A 16317-nucleotide genomic window follows, 5' to 3' on the forward strand; every position below is an offset into this window, starting at 1 on the left:
GGAATATGGAGCCTTTCACTTAAAATCTGGTTTAAATCAGTAGCTGCTGAAACTCATTACCACAAAAAAGATGGGTCCTCTGGTGCAGGCCCCAGCGTTGAGACTTGCAGCCTCTCAGCAGCTCCACAAGTGTACATGGCATTGCCCAGTGACTCAGTTTCTCAGCACCTCTGAAAGCCGAAGACACCGTCTGCTTTGCAAACTTTGTGAGAGAGAGGCCCCCAACCTGTGCCGCTTAGTACCCTGTAGGAAGCACACACACACGGGGGGGGGGGGGGGAGACAGCTATTTGATGGTCTGTATGAATTGGGGGCGTTTACTCTGAATTACACGTGGACAGCCGTTCAGAGAACAGCCAGGACTGCCACTATGACAGGGGCAATACGGGCCGAATTTGTTAGCTACTATTTGTTAGCTACAGCCTGGGGGGGGAGAGCTGGGGACGTGCCTGGAGGTGCCCAAGTCCTGTCCTCTCAGGATAAGCCTTCAGCATCACTCAAGCGCGGACACCTGACAGTGCTCAGCGGCGCAGAGGGAGGCTGTGCCCGCCCGTCGCCGCCCCCCCCCTCGACCCCAAAACGGCCGGGTGCCGGATAAGGGCCACCAAGGGCGGCCGCGGCGGGTCCATCCGTGGCTTTGCCCGTCTGGGGAGAAGCAGCCACCCCTCCTGCCCCCAGGCTGGGGGAGCCTGGTCGGGAGGGATGGGGGGGGGAAGGAGGGACGGAGGGAGGGGAGAGGGAGGGAAGGAGGGAGGGAAGGAGGCGCCCCCTCCCTCCTTCCCCCCGCCGCGCACCCGGGCTCCTGCGATGTGGTGAGTCACAGGCAGGTCAGGACCGCGCCGGAGGGGCGGAGGGAGCCGAGGGGACCGGCTGATTTACCGCTGGGAGCCGCCACCGGCGCGGCGGAGGCGCCGGAGGGGAGGGCGCGCAGAGCCGCCCCGCAGCCCAGGTGCCGGGCGGGAGGACCCTGCCCGCCGGGGCGCGCAGCCCCCGCCGCCCCCCAGGTAGGGACGGCAGCGTGGGGTCGGGGCCGGCGCTGTCGCGGGGGGGGGAGGAGGGGGGGGGGGGGGGCTGCGGGGCGGGAGGGAGCGGGCAGAGCGGCGCGGGGTCGCGGAGGTGCGCAGGGCTGCGCCCCGCTCCGCCCCGCCCCGCCCGGGCTGGGCCGGGGGCCGGGGCAGCCAGCTCGCCGGGGCGCAGCGCTCGTCCCTCCGGCGGCGGGTAACCCGCTCCGGTAAGGACCGCGGGGAGGACGGCGTGAGCCAGGAGCGGGGGGAAGGACGGGGAGCGGCCCGGGCGCCGCGCCGCGCCGCGCCCCGCCCGGGAACTTCGCGGGAGCGCGGAGCCGCCGCTGCCCCTCCGCGCACCGGGGGCTCCGCAGGGCTCCCGGATCGGGGGGACACCCGCGGGGCGGGGCGGGGCGGCGCTCCCCCGGGCTGCCCTCTGCGCTGGGCGGCTTGCGGCGGCCGCGCTGCCCGGCCTCTCCCCGCTCCGCGGGCGCGGCAGGAGCGCGCAGCGGCGCCGGCAGCAGCGCCCGGGCACCGCGGCTGTCCGCGGCGGGGCTGCCCGCAGGCGCGGCGGGGAAGTTCCCACTGGGAAACGGCGGCTCCGGGCCGCGGGGTTGGCGTGGGCAGCCCGGCCGCCTTCCGAGAGGCTGAGGGAGGGCTCGGGGCGAGCCCGTAGGATCCCCCAGCGTGGGGATTTGTACTTCAGGGCTGTACGGCGTTCACAGGCTTCCTTGCGCTCGTAACGCGGTTTGGACTTTTTTTTTTTTTTTTAAAAAAAAAAGCAGGGTTTGTTTCAAACGGTAAATAATTCGCACCACAGAATGGCATTCCACCGCTGTTTCCATGTCAGCATTAAATTAGGTGATCTTTGGCTTTATAAATACTAAGTGCATTCCTTAGAAATTGGAAGTTTTGTACAGACATCTTAAAATAGGGATTAATAATCGAGTATCAGTGATGTTTAACAAACTGTGCGTTTGTAACCTGTAGGAGGTTATTCAAGCTGCAGTGCATGCTTTTCCCAAAGAACCTATGCCATCTGTGGTAGTTCATTTGCTTTCATCCTACAGGTGCTTTTTGCATTGTACACCAGCAAGGGGATGGTGTCTTTTTTTTTTCTTCTTTTTTTTTTTTTTTTTTTTTTGAGATCTGAGAGGTTTGGATTTATAATCAGGCAAGATAAAGTGTCTCACATGTTTCTCTAAGAGCTGGTTAAATGTTTACAGATCATACACTGCAAGAGCAAAAAGCTAGCCTTTGGCAGGAGCTGCATGTTGAAAACAAAGTAAGTTAGAGAATGACTGTATTGCTTGTTCTTTGTGTGCTCTAATCTTTCTGCAGCACTGTATGATTCTTCTTCTGACTATTTTCTAATACAAACTGAATCATTTGGAAAAAGGAATATTTTGTGAAGCATTCATCTCTGTTTACAGAAAAGAGAGTCAGCTTCTTTGCCTTTTTGAAGGGAAGGGAATGAATTGTCTTTATCCTCCTATAGGGCTTTTTTATTATTATTATTTTTTTTGTGTGGTTGGTTGGTTGGTTTTTTATTCTCCAGAGGATAACCACTGCATAGCAGTTCTTTATATAGTTTACTGGTAAACTATATTGCACGTGTTGTGGCTGGAGAGTGGTTCGTGGAGGTGTCGTTTGCTCAGGGGAGATGACAGTGCAACCTATAGATAGACGGGAGCACACGGAGTCAGGGCAAGCTGGCCAGAAAGCCAAAACTCCGCGGAGGTTCAATGAACAGCTTGTGAATGCAAAACTGAGTGGCAAACATTGTCCTCTCAGGACTGCCTTTCCCATCCTGATTCTCCTGCATTTATAGCTTTCTGGTACCTCAGCAGATGACCTGTAACCTCCTCCTGCTGGTCCAATGCAATTGAAGGGGCCAACCCACCTCCTCTCATTCTTCTATGATCTGCAAAGCAACTGCTCTGTGTTTTTTAACTCGGAGGAGAAATTCAAAGCCTGCTGCCTCCCAAATCTGGCTTCTGGGACTCCAGAGAGTAACTGGCACAGCTGGCCGCCGTGCAAGAGCAGCAGCCTTGCCTTCACAGCCGCAAAGGGAACCTGATGCCGGCAACGTGCTGCGCTGGGGTAGCCAGAGAGCCAGAGCTGCAGCCGTGGGAGTCCCAGACTGCCGGGTGACCTGCTTTCTACCACGATGCCTTTGTGGCAGTGATGTGTCTAGACTTTGCTCACTTCAGGCAGGAAGCAAGGAGAGGTTCTGCATCTCCATGTGTGTTTGTGGAATATCTAGTGTAAGGGAAATCCTGCTTGGGCTCTCTCAGCACGACAGAAACGCGCATCGTTTCTTCAACAAGAAAGCCATAGAGTAGCTGAATAGAGTTCTCTGAATCTACAGGAACGTGAAACCCAGAGGGGAGTTACAGGACCTGTGTGGTGCAAAAGAGAAGGAATGGGTTGCAGCGTGTGCTACTTCAAACCTTCCTAAGATTTGGGGTGGCAGCCACACCTTCATCGCTGTTCCCTGTGAAACCCTTGTGTCCAGGCTTCCCACCTCCCCGTTGCTGCCTTGCTGGCTGGCCTTCTAGCCAGTGGCACAATTTTAGGTTTTATTAGACTTGTTACCCTCAGCCGAGCCATCAGCCTGTGCCTCTTGTCCGCTGTGGCCGCGGCCGGTGATTTTTGCCTCCTATGCAAAGGTTGTAGCTGGTAATTAAACCTGTGCAACTCACTGCCGACGGTCACGCCACGTGGTCCCGAGCAGCATGCCATCACCGAGGGGGCAAGATCACGGCTCTGCGGATGGCACCTCTTTGCCACAGCCAAGCCAGGAAGGTTTCTGTTGTTCTTTCCTTGTGAAAGTGTTGTGTTTTTGTTGGCAATGGTTTTAACAAATCTGTATCTCATACATAGCAACTGATGCAAACACGTTAGCAGAAGCCATTTTTAAATCAGTTTCCTTACCCAGGGGAAATGTACTATAGACAGGGCCTTCAGGAAACGAATAATTAGGTGACCTTTTCCCCCCAAGAATATCAGGTCTGTTTTATGTAGAGCTGTTTGAAGTCACACAAATTCTCATTACTCTCCAAATCTCTAACCTTGCCTTGTTTAAGATACCTTTTAGGAAATCAAATCAGTGTTTCAATCTAATTTCCAAAGGCATTCAAACACATGGTATGTGTGCTAACTTGTTTCCTCTAGCATTAACAAATCTAGCAAATTGCCAAGCTATTTGCCTTCAGGAAAGCCATGATGTTGTACAAGAAGATAAAGTATTTTTTTCCTCCAATTTTAATCGTTAGAAAAAAAAGGAGAGGTGAAGTTATCAGACCAAATTGGTCAAGGATATAACTTCTTTGAAGGAAACGGTTTTCCCAAGTAGATTGCCGTATTTTTTTTTAAATCTGTTCTGAGACTTTTTAGTCATGCTGTGACCTTTTTCAGTCACTTGATGTTGCTGGATGGTGACTGAGTTCCCTTGGCTTAGATGGACCTTCCTTGAATTAATTGTGATTGAGTACACCAAATATCAGAGTGAAAAACAGAAGTGGAGATAAAGAATTTGAGGGGTTTATAACCCTCAAATTTCAAGTGCTTTACAACACTCATATTTTAAGGAGAGGCTGTGTGGATAACCCAGGCGCAGGGTGCACGTGGTGCAAACAGGGAGGTGGTGGATGCCCTGAAACCCCTCTCCTCCGCCTCTCCCTTCAGCGCACCAGTCTCTGGGGAGGCAAATGCCTCAGAAGATTTAATTTTTCAAGCAGGTGTCAATAACAGAAGAGTTTCTGTAATGCTGAGGAGTTTAATAAGCACAAAATACTTTAAAAAAGTGCTTTTTTTTGTGCATCCTACAGCTCTATGATAACCTCTTCTGCTTGTCCCAAGACAACGAACGTGTAATTGTCCTTTTGTATGGAAGGCATCAGAAGGGATCTTGTTTGAATTCGTGATGAATCTGGTTGTCAATGCATGCGAAAGGAAAATTGCCGAATGCTCTCAGAAGATTTTCATTTTACTCAAGTGTTCACACCGTGGCCATCGCCATGGTATTTGATAGCTATCCATTTTGTTGCGTACATTGCAGCTTTAACCTCTCTTTGAAGGGTCACATTGGCATATCTTTTTTCCTGTAGTCACAGAGAAATAACAATTTCTATATAAGTTGTTTTCCTCCACCATAGCTCCTTCATTTTGACGTTTATCCAACTAAACAGTATCAGAATCTTTTTGACATGTATGGGTATCATTTCTGCAAAGGATCAGTGACCTAGCTTGATAAATTTAAAAAATCAGCAATATAACTAAATACGTGACATTTATTGAAATTCATTCTTTGCTATGGAGCTACTTTCTTTCAAAAATATTGAGAATAGTAAGGGATTGCAGCTGCAATTTGATTAAATACACAGTTGTTACCATTTGCCTTCTGAAAATTGATTCCCTCCCCTCCCTGTCCCCCAGCTTGACATGCTTATTGATTAAAAACTCTGTGCTGGCCTAAGCCAGCATATATTTGTTAGTGTTTGTGTGCTTCCCATGCAAGTTTAGACAGGCTTTCGACTGTGGAAGCTGACTCTATTCCTAAGCTATTGGAAATGGTAAGGTTCCTTAGCAATTCTTTTAAACTATATGATGACACATCTTTGAACCCCATTGTACGAAGGAAAAATACCTTCTGACTGGAGAGACATTTCCTGTTTATGTGTGTGTTTGCTGGAATTAAGCCTTCCCCTGTGTGTTGGCTGAGTATTTTTTTTTTTTTTTTTGTAATCCAAAATGGCATCATGGCAAGTCACCTCCAGAGTTTATTTTTTGGACAGGATACAGGTCTTTTATTTTCAAAATAGCATGGCTTTGGCATTGATGATGAAGCATAGGGGCCTCTCAGTTACACTTCTACAAGCAGGCTCAGTTAATTGAGGCGGCACAGTTATAAAGACAGCTAGATTTAGGCAGTAAGTAATTAATTTTTATTGACAATTTTGTACAATGTAAGTTGTTCACTTCCCACACAGGAAGTTTTTGGCTTTAGGCAGATGTTCTTTCAGCATAAGGATATGAAATTTGCCAAATGTATGATTTATTTTATGAAATGGCTAGAATCATAGCTTTGGTTGCGACTGAAGAGAGTCTTGTAAAATCTTCTGATTCTCTTTATAGAGCAAAGAGTAGCCCAGCAGGTGGCCTCCAGGCGAAAGCCCAACTGCAGGAGGATTGCACGCAGTACCTGAAGGGCTTTCAGCTGTGTAGATGTGGGCAGGTGACAAAAAAAATCAAGCACGTATAACGTATGTAATACTTCTACCTCTTGGTATCTGGGGTGCCTAGGCTTGTGACCTTGTAGCGTGCCTCTGCACCCTGTGTGCCACAGCTGAACCCCCTCCAGAGGCGAGAGTTGGTGTTGCGAAACTCAAAAAGTCATTTTGCCTATAACAGTAACGAGGCTGGACCACCCTGAATTTAGGCAGCAAAGTTATAGTTAGTTATTAAGTACAGCATTAAGGTTTCTGGTTTGCTTCAAATGATGCTCATTTTAAACAACTGTCTGGGACTGGAAGAAACCTGGACTAATGGACTGATTACACCAAGTGTTTGTGAGGGCTGAGAGCCACATGGCCCTGGTGAGGGATGTCCGCGCTCAGCCCCAGCTGTGCCAGCTGCTGCCCCTGCCCACATCTGGCAGAACATTGCCCTCAGCTGAATTCCAGTCCCTCTATCACCCACCAGCAGCTTGGACCCACAACACATGCGGGTGTTGAGCAACTTGCCTTTTAGCCCTCGTTTTGTGGTTGTGCTGCTTGCCTGGTAGGAACCGTGAGTGAGACTGTGGCCTCATGGTTGTTCCTGGGAGTTTTTTGCCACTGACTCTTCGTGGACACTGGGTTTAGCTCTGCCTCTGTGTGTGTTCTCACAGTATTTGCAAAACGGATTTCTCCTCCTTCAACTTTAATAGAAGATTGAAGTGTCTTTTTCTGCGTGAAATTTTCCTCTTTAATATTTGTACAAATTGATAAGTCCTGCAGGAACTATTTATTTTTGTCTAAATTTTGTGGAGACAGAAATCCTTTCTGTGCATGTCTAATGAGCAGATGAAAACAATTACCAGCTACAGTTAGAATTTCAAACTTACTTATTTTCCTCTTATTTTAGGAGATAATCTTTACTTTGTTTCTTTGATTATTTTTTAGTTTGAGCTGGATGCTAAACCTCACCTTTCATTTACTTTGTTTTTTCCATATTGAAACTGTTCTAGCTAGCATGGTTTCAAGCTTGGTAGAGGTCTACTGTGCCATGTAAATGCCTAGAGACATACATGGGGTTTTTATTGATTTGTCTTTAGCTTTATCGTGAATAAGAATGCATTTTGGATTGGTTGGCCCAACCTAAATCACCAAAATTTCAGGACCATTAGAGATAATTATTAAGACATTGGGTTTTCCTTTCCCCCCCTCATCTCCACCATGGATGATCCTATGAGGATAAAGGTAGCAGGTTTACAAATAACCCTAGCCTTTGAGAAAATTCCCAAATGCATGACTAGAAGAGAACATGTTTTGCTCTGTAAAACTGAAATAGCTGCACAAGCTTCATCTGTCTTCAGATACATGCTGGAGTAACTGAAGCTTGGGTTTCTATCTATCTCGAAGACTGTTAAACAGCCAAAATTGTATTAGGATTTCTGTTATGGGAATTATATATCCTTTTATCTGTTATTATATATCCCCATATCTGTTATGGGTATTATTATACAATTTTCATATGTCTTCATGACAAGTGCCTTCTCATCCAAAAATACCAGATTCTGTTAGTTACATCTGAGAAAGAAGGATAAAGCAGAGAGAGGGAGCTTTGCTGAAGGCAATGAAAGGTGTTGGTAGTTGAATTCATGTCAAAAGTTGATTAATTCCTCTCTCCTAATGTCATTGAAAATGTTAAATATATTACTGGAGTTATATTCAGTTTTCCTGTCTACTTCTAGAAAGTAGGTACTAATTTTAAATGTTATCTATTATTGTCCTGCAAAGCCTTTGCTTAAATGCTTTAGGTTTATTGCTTTTGCTCTTTGGATTAGAGGCCAATATTTTTCCTGGAGAAAAATGTTTCTTGTTAATACTCGGTATTTGATATCATTCTTACAACCATGCAAAGCTGCAGTAAAAAAAAAAAAAATACAATTGCAGTATTAATAATGCTTTAAAGAGTAGGTAAAATGCAATTGGTATTGGACTCCAGTGAAGCAGTGAGATAATGTGGAACTCCGTATGTGATTAAGCACTTCTGTATCAGAGAATATAATCCAAATTTCACCCTGAAAAATGTGTTTACCATCCATTCAACTAACTGGAAAATGTTGGTGTGTTTGAAGATGCAATTTAGCCCACAGTAGGTGATTGAAAACTTTATCTTAACTGTTGTTTAACCCTTCTGATGAAGGAAAACTTTGGCATCCGCTTTGCTCTTGCCCTCCTGTACGTGTTCAAGCACAGAATGCTGCATGATAATGAGTTTTATCCTTGTTTGTGTTTGCAACGGTTCCAAACAGTAAATGGGGGTGTTCCCCCAGCCAGCATGTCAGTGCCTTTAGTTAAACGCAGGGTGTCTGGGTACAAGTACATCCCATCACCTTCAGTGGAAACTATGCAAGTGCTGAGAACGGGTAGAGGACCCGCACTTGTGCTATGGCTTTATTTCCATGCTTTGCTTTGTCTTCTTCATTTCCTAGTATTCAGTGTTTATTAAGTATATTGTAATCAGAATGTGAAATTCCCAAATGTCTGGTTTCCCTGGTATTGCAAACGCTGTCCTTGCATACGAATCACCAGAGAACATGGTGCGATGGCAACATTTCACTGTGTCCTTTTGCTTTCTCAGAGGGTTAAATAGCTCCTTGTCATGGGATGCCCTCTTCTGTGACATTCTCCAGATCTTGCCAGGTCTCCACCTTGGCTCGTCAGTCAGATTGCCACAATGGGAAAATCCTACTGAATCTACCCAGCATAGGAACCTTACTATAAATTTTTGAACTTTCCTGTGAAACTTAAATCAATTCTGTTTGTGCTTCAGACAGCAAGATGTTAAAACCTCATTACATTCTATCTTCCGTAGAATTCAGTTACTATTCTTTGTATCAAATTCCATTGGATTTTTGTCCTTATCCCAGCCTTATGTATACAAAAGAGATGGATTGTAAGGCATGTCCATTTGTGAGAAGGGGATGATTCCCTCCCTCTCCTGGTTATGTTCAGAAAGACCTGACCAACAACAGTTATCTTTTTTTCCTGGATAACTATGGCAGGCCACATGAGAGGAGGAGCTCTGAATGTAGGGTGTGCTAATAGAAGTTGGGAGAAATGAGAGCCAGACAGGAGGTAGGTAAAGTCAACTCAGAATGCATGAAATCACAAAAATCATTAACGGCCTTCTAATTGCAGAATTGAATCCCATGTTTTTCCTGCAGGACTAAGAAGGCAAAACACTGTGCAGGGTCATTATCAGTCAGCAGGACTATTTTCCAGTTCTCTGGAGTTTTCTTTCATTCTGAAAACACATTTACAAAAATAAGTATGTGCTTATTCTTCTTCAGATGTAAGCTGCCATGATAAAATCAGCTGGGGGAGAGCTCAGAGACATCTTTGCTGCTTCCTGAAAATTGCTACGTGGGTTTTTTTGTTTGTTTGTTTTCAAATTGAGAGGTTTTCATATAACATGCTTTGAAATAACTCCTTTTATGCAAATAATACCACACTTCTCTCGTAAGCTAAACACAAGCTGGGCCAACCTCTGCCTGCAGATAAGCACACATGGCTTACAAAGTTCCCCTGACTGCAGCAGGAGGGCTTCCTGCTTATCTGAGGAGAGTGTGCACCCAAAATCCCTGCGGGGCACGAAAATAAGGTAACAACCAGTGAATTGTTTTCACAGTACAAAAAGCCTTTCAGGAAGCAGCAAGGAGCAATAAGAGGTGGCTAAAGGATAAGAAAGTACGCCTTTCCCTTCTGCAAAAGGCAAATCTGAAGGTAGGTTATTTACTGAGACCTCCATCATATGCTATTAATAGGGGTAAAAGCCCATCAGTCAAATATTTGACTAGGCATGGTTTATAGGTATTTCAAAGACATACGAAAAGATAATGCCTGTGTCCATTAGCTAGTTACTTGAAAATGCAGTGTAATTCAGTCTTTCTTTAAAGAGTAATGATTATCTTCATTAACAATATATAAGATTTTTAAAGATTTACTCTTCAGCACCTATCATCCCTGTTAAGTTATGCCTTCTACATCTCAGTATTTATCCTATATCATCTATTGCTCATTTTAAATGAGGTAATATTGAGATTCTGTCATGTCAACAGATCTTTTGCCTTTCAGGCTGTTTTAAGCACCCCGTTTTCTAGTCCTTAGTCAGCTCAACTATCACAGGAATCAATAAGAATATTGTTTGCATAAAGACTGTGGAGTCCGGTCTTAGAAAAGGTGGCAGCTTCACAGCAAAGGAATGTAACTTATCCTGACAAACCTTAGGTCCAAAACCAGACTTTCATGTGAAAGCCCAGGTGTGTAAGAGTTTAGACCTGTCCCATCATCACCACCAACAGCTGTATCTTGTTTAAAGTTAAATTGCTCAAGTGAGTAATTATTAATCACAAAAGTAGTCCAGCTTTTTATCTGAACATGACATACGTGGTGCTAATAAGCAATACAATGTGATTTGAATATTTTATGTAGGAGCAGGGTTGTAAAAGAAGATGTTTTTGTTAAATGACTGTCTTTTGTTCAGTGCTCGAAGTATTGAATTCAGTCGTATCAGCCACTTAACAAAATCTCACGCTCAGGAGCAATTGTTGTAAAATAAAGTCCTAAATTAAAAACATACATTAGCTGACGTTTCCAATTTTACCACTGCCATTTTATTTTCCTTTTGGACAAGCAGACCAAGCTTAAAATTATGGGTAAGATCCAGAGAGGCTACTTCGGCATCTAAAATGGGGTTTAGAGTGAGTTCAGGGCATAAATCCAAGAAGGGGATCACGAAAGCCAACGCTCGCTGGCCACAAAGCTCTCAGGTGCTTAGATTAACCAGTGTCTGCACTTTGTGCTGAATATTCCCTGGATCTCACCTGAGCTTCAGCTCCGCAGGAGAAGAAATCACGTGGAGCAGTAAGGGGCCCTGGGTCCTGGCTGGGTTACAGCTCCCAGCTCAGCGCGTTTGCAGTCCCCAGACAGGATGGAGCCGGGCACCGCAGACAGGTCCTGCTGCTGACAGGCGGCCTCCAGTCCCACACTCAATCCCCTCTCTTCCTCCCAGCCCACTCAGCTCGGAAGCGTGAGGACCGCTTTGCTTGGGGGGATCCCATTCACGCCTTCCCCTGTCTGCATCTTCCCACTGGGACGGGCCGTCGGGGTGGGATGCTGGATCTCTCACTGCAGAAGATTGGGAGGGCACGGGCCGGGGCTGCCTGCACCCAGGGGAGGGCAGGTGGCAGAGAGGGGCAGAGCTAAGTCCTAGTCCCAGATTTAGACGTTTGGCCAACCTGTTCATGCGGCGATGAAGACCACAATTTTCAATCAGCCCCTTTATGGCAGGCACCGTCGTACAGCTCAGCCTTGCTGTGCTGTGCCTGTTGTAAACACTGGCACTAGACCCTTCACGGATTGGAGGTGTTTGCTAAGAATGAGCTGATTTCTCCTCATGTCACTCCCATGAGAAAGGTAAATACTCTCTGAAGTTTGGAAACAGCCTCTTTGCTTATGTCACAAACTCCTTGAATCTGGCTCCACATTTCCAAAGGAGACATTCCAGGGTCTGAACAAGTCCAAAGCCTGGTACCAGGTCTTGAGAACCCCTGAGAGCAGAGGTTGCATATTTAAGCTCCCAGGTCTCCCCAAAATGAGGGGAGGGGACAGGCTGAAAGAAGGTAAATGAACCAGCTGGAAAATCCATTCAGGGAAAAAAAAAAAAAAAAAAAAGACCCCATTAGCATGAAAAAACACAGATCATTCAGCCATTGCTGAACACCTTCTTCAAACTATTGAGCTTTTTGGCATCTTCTGAAGGTCAGCACAATATTTCAGAATAAAAGCTGTGGCTGACGGACCCTCACTGAGGGACATCTGCCAAAAAACAGAAGCTGAGTCTGCTCCAGATCAGCCACTCTACTGATTGCAGCTGTGACACTGTTGCCTCTGGTGAGAGCCAGGATGTCAGATAGGCTGGTCCCAGGCCATTTCGGGATTTATGAACACCAATACTGTAAAGTCCTTGGAAGCAGATCATGAATCACAGGTTCACAGCAAGGCAGCAGTCATGCCAATGAGCCATCATTAACTCAGTTTCTAAACTGAGTGAAAGTAGGGCATCAGTTAAAGTGCATTGCAATAACATAAACTTGCAGTGACAAAAGCAAGGTCAGCATTAAAAAGAAAAGGTCGTAACCTCCTAACCAAACACAGGCGGGAAATGAATGCTATCCTTGACATTGCTCCTGTCTGATTATCAAAAAGCTGCTATGAAGCTAAGTAGACCATCAGGTTATTAACTTTGGTATCAGATAAAGGATGTGTTCTGCTAAGCTAAAGCATAAATATGGACTTCATTACTTTCACTAGCTGGTTTACAAACGCAGCCAATTCAGTTTTATTTGTAGCTGTTCTGAGGGTTTGCACCACATTTTTACTTGCGGCAAAGACCACCAAGTTAGTTTTGCACAGAGACAGTTTGTGTTCGGTGGGTCTAGTTATCTGAAACACATTACACGATCATGGTTATACTGCTTGTGGAGCCAGCTTGGGCATGGAAGGAGTGCATTCTGCTTTCCAGCACTCAATATAATACATGTGGACAAATCACAGTATCAGCCCAACAGGCTGTGCCAGGCCAGACCGGTTCAGCAGCCTCACAAAAGCTCCTAGGTGCAAGGAGGGGGCTTGGAAGCAACCTAAAGGCCTCTGTGCAGTGCCAGCCACACGCAGAGCTTTTTCCCAGTTTCTCCTTTACCTGGATAAGCCACCCCAAGGAGAGGTGACGGTCTCCTTCCAGCCCTTGGGCGAGCTCTCCAAATCCAGGGGCCCAGCTCACTCCTACGGATGTGCCGATCTCGCTGGGACCCTGCACAAAGTTTGACCATGACATCTCGGCTTGACGAGCTATATATCAAGCAAGGTGTCAGCAACCTATTGGAAATCCTTGACCCTAGGTTTTGTCACTAATTTGCCTTGTGGCTCTTGGAGACACATTGACTAGTAAAGGTGAAGTCATGGCACCCAGCGGCATGCTTTATGTGCGCTCGCAGAGCAGAAAAGCTGCTGCCTGACATTGTCCTGCCAGATCTTTCAGAGAAAAGAACAGAGGCAGCACAATTTCTTTTGTTTGATAGGCTAGGTATTTGTACCACACCTTGGAGAAATTCAGGGACTTGTTGGGGTTTAGTTGCTGCTATTCCTACATGTATTATATTTACTATGATGTCAAAAGGAAACACGATATTTGGTGTGCATATAGATCCTCTGGTACAGTCCTCATATAATATACTTTATCATCACTTTCGATTGATGTATGAGCTTTTCTTTTTTTCTTTTTTTTTTTTAAAGAGATTAATGTTTGTCTATGAATAGTTATTGTCTCAGGGACTCCTAAGAACCATTAGCACCAAATGACAATTAAACTGCAGGAAATGCCCTGCATCAAGATCATTCATAATTGCTGCTAGAACAGTTAGATCAAATCTGTATGCTGTCTTGGTTACTCATGGCTATCTGCCTTTTAATCTTTTTCATTTTATGACCCATGCCATTCCTTTAATTAGCACAGTATGGAAGGCTGTTAGCTTTACAAGACAGGAAAGGCTTCCAAAATCTGCTCTGCATTTCAATACAAGAATTCAGGTAGATAGATGCTATAACCATAAAGCATAAAGTAGAAAAATCTAAGTGCTGACAGTAGTTAAAAAGTAGAAAATCTAAGTAAATGCTAAGAGTAGTTAAGGGAATTGAACTAAAACTGTGCTTGTAGCCAGGTTTGCCAGCTTGGCTCTTTACAAAAGGAGGAACTACATTCCAAGGAAATTACACTGTCCCCGTTCTGTACAGACAACCGCAAAACGCTCAGACTCAGGCAAAAAGTTGATCAACAGGATCAACTCAGAAGTACAAGAAAACTGCTTTCTCCTACTACAAGGTGTTTTTATCACAAGAAAAAGGACTTGCATCTTTACCTGAGTTTGTATGATTTCCTCAATGAACCAGGGCACATATCTGCATTTATCTCAACTGGTTAGAGTCAGTAAACATCTTTTCTTTGCATATGCAGTGAAAATACATTGAGATGAATTAGTCTGTCCAAACACATGAAAAATTGGGAGTGAAACACAAATACCTCCGTATTGACTCACCTGAAATAGAAGACCAACATTACAACACACTAGCAAGCATAATGTTATTCTACCCCACGCAGAGCTCCTTTTCTACTTGGACTGAATACTTGGACTGAATAAGATGTTCACATGTCAGTTGCCAGGCTGAATTATTTGCTGCAGATACTGAGCTTAAGTCTGTGCTAGAACTGGATTTATTTTGCTACCAATGTGGTGGTAAAGAGCCACAGTAGCATCACAGGTATTTTCTTACTGCAGCTCCACAATTGTTGACTTGCATTTCAGATGAATGGAGCAGATCAATAGTGTTGTATTGTTTAAAGTTTACTTTCTATTTTCCTTCTATCGCTAAACAATATAATAATTAAAAAAAAAAAAAAAAAACAAACCTCTAATCCTCATGCATCTAAGTGTGGAAAGTTGCCCTCCTGTATTTAAAGATCCAAATCCATCTGGAAATATAATCATGAACAAACAACGAAGGATCTACCTTATTGTGGGTATTTCCTCCCTGTTTTTCAATTATTCTTTGTATATTTTGAGCTTATTTTCTAGTTCCTGTTCTTTGTGGAATTGATTCCTCAGCTCTTAGAATGAGTACCACTTCCTCACATGAGAAATTTCTCTGAATCCCAACAAATGCTGTATGCCACCTTTTAAATTAGTCTTTTTGAGCAGCATATGGCTCTTGATGTGTTCCACTCATTTGTAATGTATCAGTGAGTGTTTGCTGAGGTTCATTAGAAAGAACCTGTAGTGCCATTGTAGCTCATCACAACAAAAAAATATTAAATACAGTTGTGCTACAGACTCGAGCCATGAGTTGGCTTTAGGATGTTCAGATCTGAAGCGTGTTTCAAAGAAAACACTCTATACTTTATTGCACTGCAGGACAGCATAAAAAAAAAAAAAAGCTAAATGAGTATAAGAATAACATTTTCTCTACTGCAAAGGATAGATTAGTATTCTTGTGTTTTAATGCCTGTTAAAAATAAACCTGGCAGACAACAAAAATGCTTCTATTGATAGCTGCTGTGAATTACAATGGTATATTAGACCCACTAATGGACCATGTATATTAAAGAGTATATTTTATGCAGGGCGAATTTAGATTCTGGTTTTGTGTTTGACTTGTAAGAAAAGGCATACAGATCAGTTGAACATGCTAATGAAAACAAATTCTTCTGACACACGTGACTGCACTGGATATGTAGAGGATTTAGTTAATGGTGGATCTTCCAACAACTGCCTAGGCTGTGCCCTGCCCACCAGTTCTTCACCATCAGCTGTCTGCATGCCCACACACCTCTTGAAGTACCATAGAAACCTCCCAGCTCTGTTATGAGGTAATTTATGACCTAAATCACTGCTACTAAGTCCTGTGACTCTATGCACTGGGAAAATGCATCATGTTAGTGTACATACCACACTGTAGGAAAATTACGTTCCCACCCTAATCAGGATGAGTAACGTAAGATAGAGTTGAAATAGTGCTGAAGACAACGGAACATGGATTTTAACTTGGATTAGCCTTGAATTCAACTCAGGGATCATCTGTATGTTTCTTGCTGACTTACTCTCTCAAATTTCCTTGTTCTCTATGTTATTTTAACTCAGGGTAGCTAATTCAGGTTAGAAAGTCTGATATAGAGAACATTTTTAATCTGTGGACATAGAAAATAGATTAACCTCAGTAAGTGTTTTGCATATAACCAATCTTGTCTACAGATGTAATTGGTTAATTGAAAAGTCTGATGAAGGCATATCCGCTGTGGGCTTAGTCTGTTGAAGCTGATGCCAGTGCTGTGACAGATTTGCGACAACAGATTAAAGTCGGATGGATGGAGCAGTTATCATCTCCCCCTCTCATTTGCCCTGTCCTATTAAATCATGCTGCAGTCTCCATGGCAGTGCCTCCGATTCACAGGGAATCAGGTCCTGAACTGGCACAGGTTTCTGTCTATAG

General features: G+C 44.7%; 1 protein-coding gene across 4 annotated transcripts in view; it reads left to right on the forward strand.

Moving 5' to 3' along the window:
- The first annotated feature begins 808 nt into the window (after window positions 1–808).
- The window catches only part of MET (MET proto-oncogene, receptor tyrosine kinase), a 92452-nt gene continuing 76943 nt past the window's right edge, over window positions 809–16317 (forward strand). For 2 of the 4 annotated variants that reach the window (XM_042793124.1, XM_042793123.1), the window contains exon 1: window positions 1146–1230. The gene's annotated coding sequence lies outside the window, so the exon portion shown is untranslated. Of the gene's footprint in view, window positions 1004–1145; window positions 1231–2244; window positions 2289–16317 lie in introns of those variants that run through there. The other 2 variants (XM_032998783.2, XM_032998781.2) reach the window with 2 other exon arrangements.

The sequence above is a fragment of the Tyto alba genome, unplaced genomic scaffold, assembly GCF_018691265.1.
Source record: "Tyto alba isolate M040663 unplaced genomic scaffold, T.alba_DEE_v4.0 Super-Scaffold_2, whole genome shotgun sequence".
Taxonomy (NCBI): Eukaryota; Metazoa; Chordata; class Aves; order Strigiformes; family Tytonidae; genus Tyto; species Tyto alba.